Here is a 15097-nt window from a genome sequence, read left to right as displayed (position 1 = left end):
TTATATTCAACCACAAAAGGCCCAGAATTGCCAAACCAATCCTGAGAAAAAAGAATAAAGCTGGAGGCATAAACCTTCCAGTTTTCAGACAATACTACAAAGCTACATTAATTGAAACAGTGTGGTATTGGAACAAAACTAGACATATAGATCAATGGAACAGAACAGAGAACCCAGAAATAAACTCACACACCTGTGATCAATTAATCTATGACAAAGGAGGCAAGAATATTCAATGGAGAAAAGATAGTCTCTTCAACAAGTGACGCTGGGAATGTTGGACAGATACATGTAAATCATTGAAATTAGAACACTCACATCGTGTACAAAAATAAAATCAAAATGGTTTAAATACCTAAATATAAGGCCTGAAACTATAAAACTTTTAGAAGAGAACATAAGCAAACTTTCTTCAACATAAATCATAGCAATATATTTTTAGATCAGTCTCCGAAGGCAAACTAAATAAAAGCAAAAATAAACAAGTGGGACCTAATCAAGCTTAAAAGATTTTCCACAAAAAAAATTAAATCATTACCAAAACTAAAAGACAACCTACAGAATGGGAGAAAATATTTACAAATGATATGATCGACAAGGGGTTAATATCCAAAATATAAAACAGTTCATATAACTCAATATCAAAAACAAAAAGAAAACAATCCAATCAGAAAATAGGCAGAAGACATAAATAGATATTTCTCCAGAGAAGACATACAGGTGGCCAACAGCCACATGAAAATATGCTCAACATCACTTATTATTAAAGAAATGCAAACCAAACTCACAATGAGGTATCACCTCACACTAGTCAGAATGGCTATCATCAAAATGTCTACAAATAATCAATCCTGGATAGAATATGGAAAAAGGGGAACCTCCTATACTATTGGTGAGAATGTAAATTGATATAGCCACTATGGAGATCTATATGGAATATTAGCCATAAAAAGAATGAAATGTTGCCATTTGCAGCAACATGGATGGACCTACAGAACTTTATACTAAATGAAGTAAGTCAGAAAGAGAAAGACAAATATTATATGATATCACTTATATGTGGAATCTAAAATAATACAAATAAATCTATATATAATGCAGAAACAGATTCACAGACATAGAAAACAAACTTACGGTTGCCAAAGGGGAATGGGAGGGGATATATTAAGTGTATGGGATTAAAAGATACAAACTACTATATAAAATGGGTAAGCAACAGAGATGTACTGTATAGCACTGGGAGCTATATTTAATATCTTGTAATTATCTATAGTGGAAAATAATCTGAAAAGCATATATTATATGCTTTTTAAATTATATATAAAATATATGCTTTTCAGATTATATATATATTTATATATGTTTTATATATATATATATATATATATATATATACATCACTTTGCTATATACCTGAAATTAAAGCAATATGGTAAATCAACTATCCTTCAATAAAAATGGGAAAAAAATACATCTTAATAAAAATTAATCAAATTTCTATTCTTCTGGAAAAATCCAGCCTTACAGGATGCAAATGAAGCTATGGGGGTCGGGATGGGAGAAAGAATGGTGAAGACTTTTGAAATAGAGTTGAATTGTGCATGAAGAAAGTGTTGGTGTTGGTAGAGAGAATTCAGACAGCCAGAGAGCAATCTGAGGAGCTCTGAGGTAAGAAATGGGCACTAAAAGTAAAGTGGGGTTGTACCACTGCGATTTAAGCAAAGGCCCTTGCAATAGGAAGCCTGTGAGTGCTCCTCTTTCTGTTCCTTCCATGACTTACTGTTAACCAGACGTGATTGTAGCATTAATTAAAGATCATTACAAGAACACATGGAGTACTTAATTGTGCTTGTTCCTGTTCTCTAATATTTCCACCTTTACCATTATTGTCCCAAACAGTTCATTACTGATAATTAATATTTATTTAATACTTTCTAATTGAAACTATTGTCAGGGGGTTGGTAAGGTTGGGTTTCAGTATCAAATTGTTTTTCCAATTTGTCCTGCTCTGCTTATTGCTCTGTTGGTTTCCCAGTTATTTCAACTTTCCTGAAGCTATACTCCCATGGTAGAAGAATCAGAGTATCTCAAATATCAATAAATCAACATCTCAAATAAATAGATATCAGTGGCTTTGTTTTGTGACTGTGTATTCCCTGTGTGGAAGAGCAATGTGATGAATGTAGTAAATATACTTCTGTCTCAAAAAGCAGATGGGATGGTCATATACATAAAACGGAGCTACCATTTGGATATTGCCCCTTTTGCATGTCTTTTTTGGTACCAAAACTATTTAATTGTGTATTTTCTCTCTCAGTATGTAATTATAAACCTTCTCATTTAAAATATTACATGAGAGTAAGTCATTATGACAATACATTTAAGAAAATAATTCAGAACCACCAATGTTAATCTCTGTCCAAGTTTGTAATCAAAAAGTTTTATTTTAAAGAGACTAAGATGTCCCATCTTATAAATTGGTAAGCTGGGTCTCAGATTAAGGAACATTTCATTCAAGCCAAACTTAAAAGCTAAATATGTGAAGTGGACATTTTTAGTATTTTGTATCAATGTAACTATTAAAAGTTCTTGATTACTTTTTTTCTTTTCTTTTTGATTTTTAATAGTTGATTTACAATGCTGTGCTAATTTCTGCTGTACAGTAAAGTTATACACATATATACATTCATTTTTTATATTCTTTTCCACTATGATTTATCCCAGGATATTGAATACAGTTCTCTGCTACTGCTATGCAGTAGAACCTTGTTGTTTATCCATTCTAAATGTAATAGTTTGCATCTACTAACCTCAAACTCCAAGTCCATCCCTCTCCCTACTCCCTCCCTCTTGGCAAACACAAGTCTGTCATCTATGTTTGGGAGTCTGTTTTTCTTAATTTTTTTTTTTATTTTTCTGAAAGACTTGGGCCATAGAAACCTGTGTTAGATACTAATATGAACATGCATTCTTTATTATGAATTTTAAAGATCTGAAGATGAGAACCTGACAGCTCTGGAAAGTCACAGTATATATATCATAAGTGAGGGAGAAGAGTGATATTAATTAATATTGGTTTCAGATTTGTATCCTTAGCCCCACTAACTCTTCTTTCTTCTATACCACTTTCCTGGACACAAGGAAAGAAAAGAAGGTGGGACATAATTTACAGGTGGCTGAACATTACTTTAGGCTCTTTACTAATGTTTGATCATTTAGCTGCTTTATCCTTCCTGTCAGATTCATTTCCAGTCCATCTGTGTTGCAAAGCCTTAGAAGTTTAAAACTATTTCTTAAGCGAAGTGTTGAAAGATAATTTTTCTCTTGTGTTACTTTCTAGAAAGTCAGGAGAAATTGGTTTCATTATAAAGTGTACTGCATAGGAGCAACTCTTTTTCATCTTCTTTTTCTTTCTTCCTCTCACTTACCTTCTTTCTTTCTCATTTGCCCTCTTTTCTTTTTTCTTCTTTTCACTTTTCTTTCTTTCCTTCCTTCCTTTCTCTTTTATTTCTTTTTCCTTTGTTTGTTTGTTTCTTTATTTCTATCATTGTTCCTTTCCTTCTCTTTTACTCCTTCCTTCCTTCCTTTCTCTCTGTCTTTACTTCTTTCTTTTTTATTTTCCTGGAGCCAGTTCTACATGCCATCAACACATGACCATCACAAAGGAGAATAGGTATGAAGTGGAAAGTGGCTTCACATTAAGAGTTTTCCCTCTCTAACAGATGTCCTGATTTTCTATGAGACTGCCACTCCTAAATATTTCTTCTTTTTTTCTTTATTTTGATATTTTCCTTGATATCACATTTTCATCTATAACATCATTAGGGAATGGCAGAAGAAGAAACGTGATGCTGATAATATTCAGAATTCCAGTGTGAGGGGAAGACACCTTGCAAAAGACCCTTTTACTTAGCAGGAAGAGGAATTCAGAGACTTCTGTGACTGTAGTTTTCCATTTTAAACAGACGTTCTAGTTTGTGTTCTTGATACCTATTTCCCCAATTCCTTTTTACCCCCTTCTGTGTTGATTTTATTTTCATTGTAATGATTTTTTTTTAAAAAGGGAGGGAAACAGGGCTGTCCTCTCCATTATTTATTCCTCCCTTGGCTATCAGGTGGTTTGTTTTTTAGAGGCATGTGTAATATATCCTTTTCCTTGATACAGTTTTGAGTACCATGGTTGCAATAGCCAATCTCCCACCAGATCTTTTGCTCTGAGGAAAAGAAATATTATACTTAAATATTAAAAGGTATATTAGTCTTTCCATATGTATGTTTTTCATCCATTTTATATGGAAAAATGACCTCTTAGTTTCAGAAGATTTGTTTCTTTACAAATGAGCAGAAATGACCTGTCAAGATGATTTTGGCAGTGTCTCCATTAGTGGAACTGAAAGTAAAAAGAAAAAAAACAAATAAAACAAAATAAAGCATGTAGCTTGATAAATTTTGTCCAAAAGAGGTACATGTCCAAATACTGATAATACTTTAGTCTCACCTTTTCCAAGAAGCTTTCCCTAACCACCCCAGCCTTCACTAATCTCTGTTTCCTCCAAGTTCCTGTGCTGTCAGATGTTTATGGAAAGCAATTTTAGGATAACATAACTTGCCCAAGGTTACAAAAAAATAAGTGACAAAGCTAGGATTTTAACTCAGGCAGTATGGCTTCAGAGACTGCCTGTACTTTTAGTCAACATTCTATACCACCTTCCTTGACAGACCCTATGATATGAGAAAAAACATTGATTAGGTAAATGTATAGCTCTGGAAGAAAAAAGGTGGAGGATGTTGTACATGTTGGTTTGCTTTCATCACATAATTTCCTTTTAATCAAAGTATGCTATATTGTTAATGGCTGTAAAATGTGTTGACTTAAAGGAAGAGGAGAGTATCTAAGAAGTCCTGAAATGCTTATTCTTTAAACTGACTATTAAATTTTCTTGACATGTGCTAGAGGTGGAGAGATTAGGGAGAAGGGTACAGATAGGAATTGGAAAAGTGTTCCTGGTCAACGTTATCTTGGAAACCTCAAGGGCAGAAGAGAGTGAATTAACTATATAAGCCTAGCTGAAAACAGTACTGGGCCATAGATAAATCTAATTCTGTATCCTACTGTAGCTTGGTTAGTGGGTTTGGTCCTCATTAGCACTGTTGTTGTATTGATACTTTCCAATTCATGGATATTTGTGTATGTGTCTTAATCTAATCTCCCCACTCTCCTACCTCACTTCTCAGGATACCACAATGTTTCTAAAATGCCTTCAGGTTTTTAAATGATTGCCCCAGGGAATATCCCTCAACTGTCACCTCTTTACTTTTCCCATCCTCTTACAGGAGAAAATCAAAGATTTAAAAAACTGTGAAGTTTTAAATAAAAGGAAGGAAGAGGAAATGACCATATACAGGTTAATGCTTATATATGCTAGGTAACAGAAATGAAAAGCATATTTCTTTTATAAAATTCAAGCTGGTCACTTCACTTGAGCTTTTCTAGGTCTCAGCCATCTGGTTCAGCTGGGCTACTTCATAACTGTGTGACTTTGAGCAAATTCACTCCTCTTCTTTAGGTTCTTTCCCTCATTGATGAATAAGATTGTTATATCAGCCAATCAAAGAGCTTCTCAAATGCATCACTGTGGTGGCTCTTTAATGCTAAGGTAAGCTCCAGCAGGGAATTATCCATGAATATCTCTGACTTGTATTGACTTCCATCTTCTAATGTCAATCTATGCCCTTATACACACATATCACCAAGGAAAATGATATCATAATAATAACTAATAATTAGAGTGCTCTTCACTATGTAGCAGGCATCATTTTAATCAATTCCCATATATCTGGTCTTCACAACCACCCTAGGAAATAGGCACCATCATTATCTTCATTTTATAGAAAAGGAAACCCACCCCCATAAGAGAGGCTAAAACACTTGGCCAAATTCACATAACTAATAAGTGGAAGAATTATAATTTGAACTCAGCCGACCTGGCTCCAGAGACCATGCACTCAACTACTATACTACATTGACAACACAATAGTATTTGGAAAAATAATAAATGTAGGTTTTTAAAATGCAAAATGAGACATCAAATAGCAAATATTTACAAACACTCTACTCTTCACAGAATTCCAAAGGATACACAAATATCCAGCTATTTATGCATTGCTTTCCCTTCCCTAAAGTTAAAAAGCGATCAACATTATTGGACTTTTCATATACTTGTTTTACATTTTCAAATCTACCTTAATGGGAACACAGTAAATCTCATAAGGGACTGGATTATGCAAAGCAGATTCCATCCATCCATTTATAAATAACCACATCCTTGTATGAATAAGAGGTTTACTCTTTAGATATGACTAATCTGCCTATTTGCAGCTGAGTTCTTGTCTGAAAATGGGCCGCAATGTATCATGTGTGATGTGTAAAAGTCACATACTTTTAACCACTTATAAAAAGCTATTGGCCTTGGCTGTTCAAAACAGAAAAAAATATATATTTGCAACGAAATTAAATCCCCTCAATCAAAGAACATACAAAGCCATCTTGTTCTCTTGTACTTAGGTAATGCCCAGTACCTGATGGAAGATTTTGATGACAGGTGCAACTTCTTGATTCAAATTGATTTCATACACACCCAATTCACATACTCCATTTCACCATTTTCTATTTCTTTCTGGAGATACTTAAAGGGCACTCAGATCTCTTTACTGCACGTCTCCCACGTTGCCTTTAGGTACACATTTACTGGTAACTATTTTACAAAGGAAGAGATCACATTAAGGTCAAGTAGTGATTATTATGATCTCTTTGGTTGACTGAGTCTACACACACACAGTGAAATGGATAATTGAGACAATTACCAAGATAATTCGAGGCAAAAAAAGAATTATTGCTTCAATTATCTGACTATTTCAGATGAGTGTGTTTTGAACTGAGTTACCTACCTAATTGTTTCAATTTTCCACTTCACTTTGTGTGGGTGCCGCCAAGTTGTTAGGGTGCTAACCTGATGAAAGTCTACTGTTTCCCACAATTAACTAAACTAGTTTTACACTAGTCTGTCTTTTTAAAAAATAGTCTTCAGGAGGAATTCTAGGTTGTTTCAGACTTAGAGAACTGGATTCCAATATGACCTTGGGTAGTTAATGGTACCTCTCAAGACCCTATGGAAAATTTAATAATCTTATAGGACTCTTCCAGGTCTGAAATTCTATGAATGATTTTGTTTAATCAAACCAGTCTTACAGACATCTGGAAAAACAGTAAAGCTTAGTGTCAGGCCACTTCTATCCATACAGCTGACATTCATGTTGATGATGATGAACACTGACAGCCTGTGGCTGGATTCTCATCTCCAAAGCTGCTGTTCCAGGAGCAGTCTTCTTTTTGCTACAGAACTTTGCTGGTTGTAGGCCTGCTCTGAAAATTTGGCTAGAAAAGCTCTATCGTTTTCAAGAGAAAAATATCTTGTGTGTTTGTGCATACATGCATTAGAGTGTCTGCTGCTGCTCCTGCTCCTGCAAAGCATTTCCTCACCAGAGCAGTGACTGTTAACAGGAAGCAGAGACTGGCTGCAAGGAACACCAAGAGGAAAGTGAAAGATGAGTCTAGTGGAGTTGCCTGGAGGCATCAAATACTTATTAAATAAAACTTTCAAGCTGATTTTCAGAAGGTTCTCTTTCAGAGGCCTGTAAATGAGTTGAATTCATTTTCCATGTCAATTACTTGGAGTCCGAGTTTCTACAGTAGCCTGCTATTAGTCTCTTATGTAAACACTACCAACTGCTTATGTATCTCTTATGGAACCAATCAACAGCTGAGCTAAGTTTTACTTGCAAGTAGAAGACTGTATTGGTAGATTGTTCACCCTTACTCTGGAAAGATAGTCATCAAACCAATTCTGTCTCCTTAGGTTCAACTTGTTTAAATAATATGTTAATTAACTTGTTGATGAGCTATAATCATATTGATAGAATTTCCTGAACTGAGTTGACAGCCATATCTGTAGGCAGTCTTAACCATCTTAGAATCATTTGAATGTGGAAAGGAAGTTGATGAGACATCCCCAGACCACATTCAAATGTTTCATGATGCTGTCTGAATTGTTGATTGTTGAATATATGATCACATTTTCCAAACTTCTTGTTCTTTTTATATTTTCTCCATGGTAAATTGAAGTTCAGAGGTAAATTCCAGATTAGAAAATGCAAAAATACAGCTTTTCCTATTTCCTGCCTCATTCTCTCACCATGAGACACAGAGTTTGAAATATTTTTCTTATTACAAATTCATAAGATATAATGTATTCCTTTACTGCTAGAAAAAAATAAAGACATCCATAATTGTGTGTGATATATAGTGATATTTGGTGTATTTTCCAAGAGTTCAAAATCTTGCAAGGAATCATTAATGACACAGTAAAACTGTTTTTCAAAAAATCTCCTCAATGCCTTTAAAGATCAACACGACTACAGAGTGGATAATCATGAGAAAGTAGCAATAATCATTTTCCTTTAATGAAGGATAATGTTGATGAGTTTTGTTTTTATAATTGTCACTTTAGGCAGCTATGTTTTGGTAAATTTTGCATTCTGATTCTGAGAAGAGGGAAAGCTTTATGGGCATGTTACTAGTGCAGTGGTATAAGACACCACACTCAGAAGGATGTCCAGTGCTTAGGGTTTAATGCTCTGAAGTAACCGTCTTAAACTTCTTAGTAATTTTATCTTTGAATTGTGTTTGTACATAAAATCCAAAGAGACAATGGAATATGTGACAGGAATTTGGAGCTTGGATTCATGTTGTAATCTTTCCTCTCACTGCTTCTCTACCTCCCCAGGATGAGTTCTCAGTGCCCATGGCTGCCAAACATCTATTGTTACCCTCTGACCCTGTGGAAAGAATTGAGGTCCCTGTAAGTCTTGGACTAGGGCATGGCAGTAGCCATACCTTCCTTGGGCTGATGGTATCATGGCCTCGGTGAGAGTGAGCCTTTAGCCCATCCACCTCTCCCAACTCAGGAGTAAGTCCTAAAGTTCAGTCACTTTTGGAGGTCCTTCATTCACTGCAGATAGAATTTTAGGAAATAAAAATACCTTGCTAGACTCCCCCCTCTCTCCAAAAGGGTATGGCGCTTTGATCTAGCAGTTGGCAGAGGGAAGAACCCTGCGGCTGATGGGCATGCACCAAGTAGTGCACTTACCCTACAAGTATCCCTATCTCTGAGGGATTGCAACATTAGAAGTCAAATAAAAAACACTGACAGGTCAAGGAAGAGAAATAAATAAGCTTTAACAACATATTTTTCTGCTTTTAAAATAAGAGTTCCCACATTTTAATTTTGTACTGGGACCCACAAATTATGCAGCCTGTCCTGAAGAAGGGGTAGTCAAACCAGCAAATTTTAGGTGGCAATCTAAGTGGCCAATTGGCAAGCTTTGACCATGTTAACAAGATTTCCTAATGTGAGCATGCTATGGTGGTTCAAACCCTATGTAGGGGTCATGAAATCTGTATATGAGACAACTCTGTCAATGACCCCATTCTGTGATTGTAAAAAAGATTATTCTCTGACGTTTAATTTCTTCATTAGTAAAATGAGAGGGTTATTTTCTGTGCTTTTCAAGTCCTTCCAATGTTAACATTCTGTGCTTTCTGTGAACATTTTGTCAGAAATAATTTTGCTTTAAGAGCTCAAGGACAGTATAGTAATTATATCCTCTTTGTATCAGTGGATCTCAACAGGGGCAATTTTGCTCACCAGGGAATGTCTGGAAATATCTGGAGACATTTTTGACTGTCACAGCTGAGATGAGGGTGCTACTGGGATCTAGTGGATAAAGGCCAAGAATGCTGCTAAATATCCTACAAGGCACAGGGCAGCCCCACACAAAGAAAACAAAGAATTTTCCAGCCCACAATGTCAGTAGTGCCAAGGTTAAGAACTCCTGGCCTATATGAAAGACATACTTTTGCTGTAGGACTTGTATAAATGTCCCATTCTTTTCTTTAACAATGGTTTAAGGCAGGATAATGTTAGAATCAAGGCTTAATAACCAAATCAAACACAAAAGATGTTGACTAATGTTGCTATTGGATTCTGGTCTCTGGAAACAGGAACATCTGTCTGCTGTAATCTTTTGTTTGCCAAGATAGGAAGAGAATAATTAACTGTAGTTATAAAACTCTCTCACGCATAAAGTCTGTAGAAGAATAAAAAGTTAAGACTGCTTTATTAGGCTAATAATTGAGCAATTTTTCCACTCGTGAACTTTATTGTGTTGGTAGAATGTTGAAGATGATGATTTCTTTGCAGCCTCCATATTTTCACACAAGAAATAAGCAGAGAGCTTTCTAACAAAGCTAGTCATTGCTATCACTAATAACACAAGGAATTACAAGGAGGTTACTGGCTAACTCCAAGATTTATTTATTCATTAATTCATTAATGCATTCATTTATTCAATAATTTTAATTAAAATTTTAGTTTGCCATGATTTAATAGAATATAGTGATTAATACTACTAATACTAATAACTCTAGATAGGTCCTTGTTTGCATCCCAGTAGTTGTTGTGAGGCATACTCAAATAACTAAACCAAATTTGTAATATATATAGTGATAGCTATAAAGAAAATGTAGAGTAAGTGCCATAGGTTGTAAAACAAAAGAGAGAGAGTTCTTTAGGAGTTCAGGGAAGATAGAGGTTGTTTTTAACAGGTGTGGTCAGGAAGCCTTTGTGTAACTGGTGATTATTGAACTGTATTTTTTTTCACATAATAGAATTTGAATAGCTGCATTATCTGTCATATAGTGAATACCCAAGTGAGGAAGGTAAAAAATACAAATGCATTCTTATGATCATGTTTCTGTAATGAGATTGTGTATAGACAGAGCTTTTTGATTGCAAGTATCAGAAGCCCAAGTCAAACTAAATTAAGACAAAAAAGCAGTTTGTATTAGGAATCCTGGGGTATCTGAGAGAAACTGGGGACAGAAATTAAAGAAGAAAAATGAAGCATGTGTGCAGAAAGAAGCAGATTGTAGAGGAGGAACATCCTGATTGAGTTTCAGACTCCAGTTCCAGTGATTCATGAAACCCAGCTGCATGTCCTCTGAATCCCCAGAACTGACAAGGGCCTTGGTTTTGGTGCCCACCCTACATTAATCAAGTATGGTTAGAAATGGAGATACATATTATACTCACAAGTCAGCACTCTCAGTTGCTATGAAAGGAGTTGGAGTGAGGTAGCAGTTTCCAGAAGGAAAGCATTGTACAGGAATAAGGGAGAAGTATCTTGGGAAAAAGGTGTCTACCAGACATAGATAGTTCTAAGGCCCTTTGAAATTAAATGGCATACCTTACATTTATAGAATGATAAATGCAAACCGATGTGCACAGACATGAATTGTCTCAACTAAACTTCAACAGAGTTTTATGAGAAATGTTCTTTTATAACCACAATATTTACAGATGAGTAAACCCAGTCTTTAATGGGTAAAAATAACTTGATCAAGGTAATATATAAATCTGATAAGTTAGGGAGCCAAGATTCAAACACAGATACTCTGACTCAATGACTACACAATACTGCTTCAAACATTTTTTTTGTGAAATAGTTGCAAAGCCAGCTTCATGGGTAAATGATAAACACAGTCATACAAGGCTACATGCTCAGAAGGACCTCATGCTTGGGGTTTAGTGTTCTGTGATACTGTCTTGAAATTCTTAATACCTTTATCTTTGAATTTATGTTTTGTAAGTGATGTCCAATGGGACAATGGAGCTTGTACTAGGGGCTTGGAATCTCGCCTGATGTGCAACCCAGCCTCCCCCACTTCCCCGTTTCCTTACAAATGTCCCTGTGTTTAAGGGAGTGTGACATTCAATAACAAATAAAAAATATCATGTCATGTTGTGGGAGAGACTGTAAAAGAAAGAAAAATGTATATGTTAATGTCCTTAAGAAAGAAAACTTTTCCCCTTACTGTTTGAACAAGGAGTCTTTCATCTTCATTTTTCATTGATCACTGAAAATTATGTAGCCAGCCCTGAACAGTTGTTAGGAATGCTGTCTATGGCCAAATAGAGTTTCTGCGGGTCAAAACCAATTGCCTAACAAAGAGAAAAAAACATTATCTGTAGTCTAGCTATCTCAGATCACCATCCAAGAAAACAAGTAACTAATATCATCAGATACGATTAAAGCAGGTACATTAGGCCCCCATAACTAACTATCCAGAAGCATCATGGCATCGTGATTTTGAGTGCAGATTCTAGAACCAATTGCCTCAGTTCATATCCTATCTTCCTTGATGTGTGTCCCCAAGTAAGTTAACATCTCTGTGTTTTCACTTCCTTATGTGTAAGGATGATGATACTAATATTAATACCTATTTATAGAATTGTTATGAGGATAAAGTGAGTTGGCATATGTAAATATATGTAATATATATAAAATGTGCTTTGAACATTACCTGGTACTTAATAAGTACTCAGTAAATTTCACTGTTCTGAATAGCTATGGACCCAACATATGAGGACAATTCTATAGCATAATTAATAAATGTTAGCACAGAGCTTGTGTCCAAAAAAACATTACTAACTTCAACTTGAACTTTAATTACCTCAAATATACAAGCTTACTAACATTGTTAGTTTCCCAGAAAATGTTTCCAGTGCTTAATAAGTCATAGAATACACAGTTCAATGTAATAAAATTTCATTCCATGAGGAAAATATAATGAGAGCACTGTGTAGAACATGTGTAATTTTGAAAAGTATTTGGATTTCAAGCAAAAATATTCTAAATTAAGTTGAACTTAATTGCAAGTTCAGCATACAATGTTTTTGTAATTGTATGCCTTTAGTCTTGCAGCCCAAGAGGCCATGACTATAAATACACACAGAAGAGACCATTGCTTAAATGAAATTACATATATAAATCATCTAGCATAGTTCCAGGCATAAAGTAGATGTTCAATAAATGATAGCTATTATCATTAATATTGAAGTCTTTTGAAACCTCAGTGACTAGAATGTAATTTGGCTCTCTGACCACTGAGTCATCTTTCTGGAGTGATTGAAACTGAGCTCTTTTAAAGAATTTCAGATTGTCTTTTATAATGCTGCATTTTATGGTTGAATAAATCAGTGGCTATTACCTTTTGGAGAAGAAAATGAAGAAAGGAATGTTATGAGAAATGTCACAAATGTAAATTTTATGGACAGTTTTATGAAAAAGCCATTAGACAGCAACAGTAGTTCACAAAGATGTGCTGCTATTTAGTATTGTTACCTACAGGTGCTGACTGACAGTGTAAAATCACAGAAGCATCAACTCCCAGAGCTTCGAGTACCTGTGGAAACATATAACACAGTGTCAGGTATATAGAAGGCACTCAATAAATGCAAGCATCCTTGTCTTCTTCCTTTGAGATTGTATAGTTCAACACACACCCCCACCTCAGTTTTGCAAATGAGGAAATGAGAGGGAATAACCTGACAAGATTATACAAGTAATTTTTTGATTGAATAGGAAGTAGAATGTCTATAAATTGTCTCAGAAGACTCAGATGATGTTCTTCTCCATTTTGAAACAAACCAGTGAACCCTGAGAGGAGAGCTTGGTATACATAACAACATGAGTAGTGAGAGCTCCCTTTCTCTTAAAAACAAAGCAACCCAAAGCAGTAGTTACAACTCATAGAAACTCTACCCTATGAACAAAGACTCAGCTATCTCTGTCCCAGCAACTCCACACCCCCTTATCCCCAGTCTGTTAAACAATATTCCCTGCAAGAAAATGTCTAAAATAATCATACACTCTCCTAAAGCTAGATGAGATTTTATCCAACCTTTTCCCCCAAACAGGAATTCCTTTTCTACCATCTCTAAAAGGTTTTATCTTGTGAAGACTAAAAAAATATCCAATTCTTTCAACAATCTTTTGTATGGCTATTTTCTGTAACTTCCAGAGACACTGTAATCAAGCAGAGTCAATATTGATGTACCCAACTATAATAGATTTGATTATTGGTTCCAATTTTGTCTTCCCTTGTTAACAGAGTTATGCATCCACATACTTTGCCAGGTACATTTGTAGTATCCTCCCAATACGGGTGAAGTATACTTGGCTTTGTGACTTGCCCTGGCCAATGAAAGTTTACTGGAAATGATGTCAGTGAATGTTTAAAATGTATTGGCATGTATTGGCTTGTCCTCTTGCCCTCCAGTGATACATCTTGAGAAGTATACTTCCTGAGTAGCTGCTAGTCCAAGAAGAAAAACAGGGAAAATGAGGAACAGACTTAAATCCAATTCATGATATATCTGAACCCAATCAACCCGAAGTCTTAATCAGAGATTGGCAAATGAGTCACAAATTCATGAATGAGAAATATAAATGCTTGCATTGTAATTCACTGAGTTTTGGGGGCAGTTTATTACATAATATTGTTTGAAACAATAGCCAGCCAAGACTTCCCATGATTGGCTGCTGACCATAGCCACAGTTGTAAAGAACCTAGGTATGGTATAGGCCAATAGATTTCTTTATTATTTTACTGAAAGCTTTTTCTTTTACAGAAGTCACTCTTAATGTGTGGCATCCTTTAGTTTTTTATCTTCCACTTGTTAAATTGAGGTATGATTGACATACAGAAAATGCTGTACATATTTAATGTATACTTCATGATGAGTTTAAAGATAAATATACATTTTGCAGCAAACGGCAGGATTTCCTTATTCTTAAGGCTGTATAATATTCCACTGTATGTATATACCACATTTTCCTTATCCAATTACCTGCTGATAGATATTTAGGTTGTTTCCATGTCTTTGCCATTGTAAATAAAGATGAAATGAACATAGGTGTGTAGATATTTCTTTGCGATACAGAGTTCAGTTTTTAGGTGTAAGCCCAGATGTGCTGGATCATATGATAATTATATTTTTAATTTTTGATAAAGCTCCAAACTGATTTCTATAAAAGCTGTACCACTTTTCATTTCCACCACATCGTCACCAACACTTTTTAACCTATTTTTTAAATATATATAATAGCCATCCTAGTAGGTGTGAGGAGATATTGC

The sequence above is a fragment of the Lipotes vexillifer genome, unplaced genomic scaffold (assembly GCF_000442215.2).
Source record: "Lipotes vexillifer unplaced genomic scaffold, Lipotes_vexillifer_v1.1 scaffold267, whole genome shotgun sequence".
NCBI lineage: Eukaryota > Metazoa > Chordata > Mammalia > Artiodactyla > Lipotidae > Lipotes > Lipotes vexillifer.
This window is presented reverse-complemented; position numbering follows the sequence as displayed.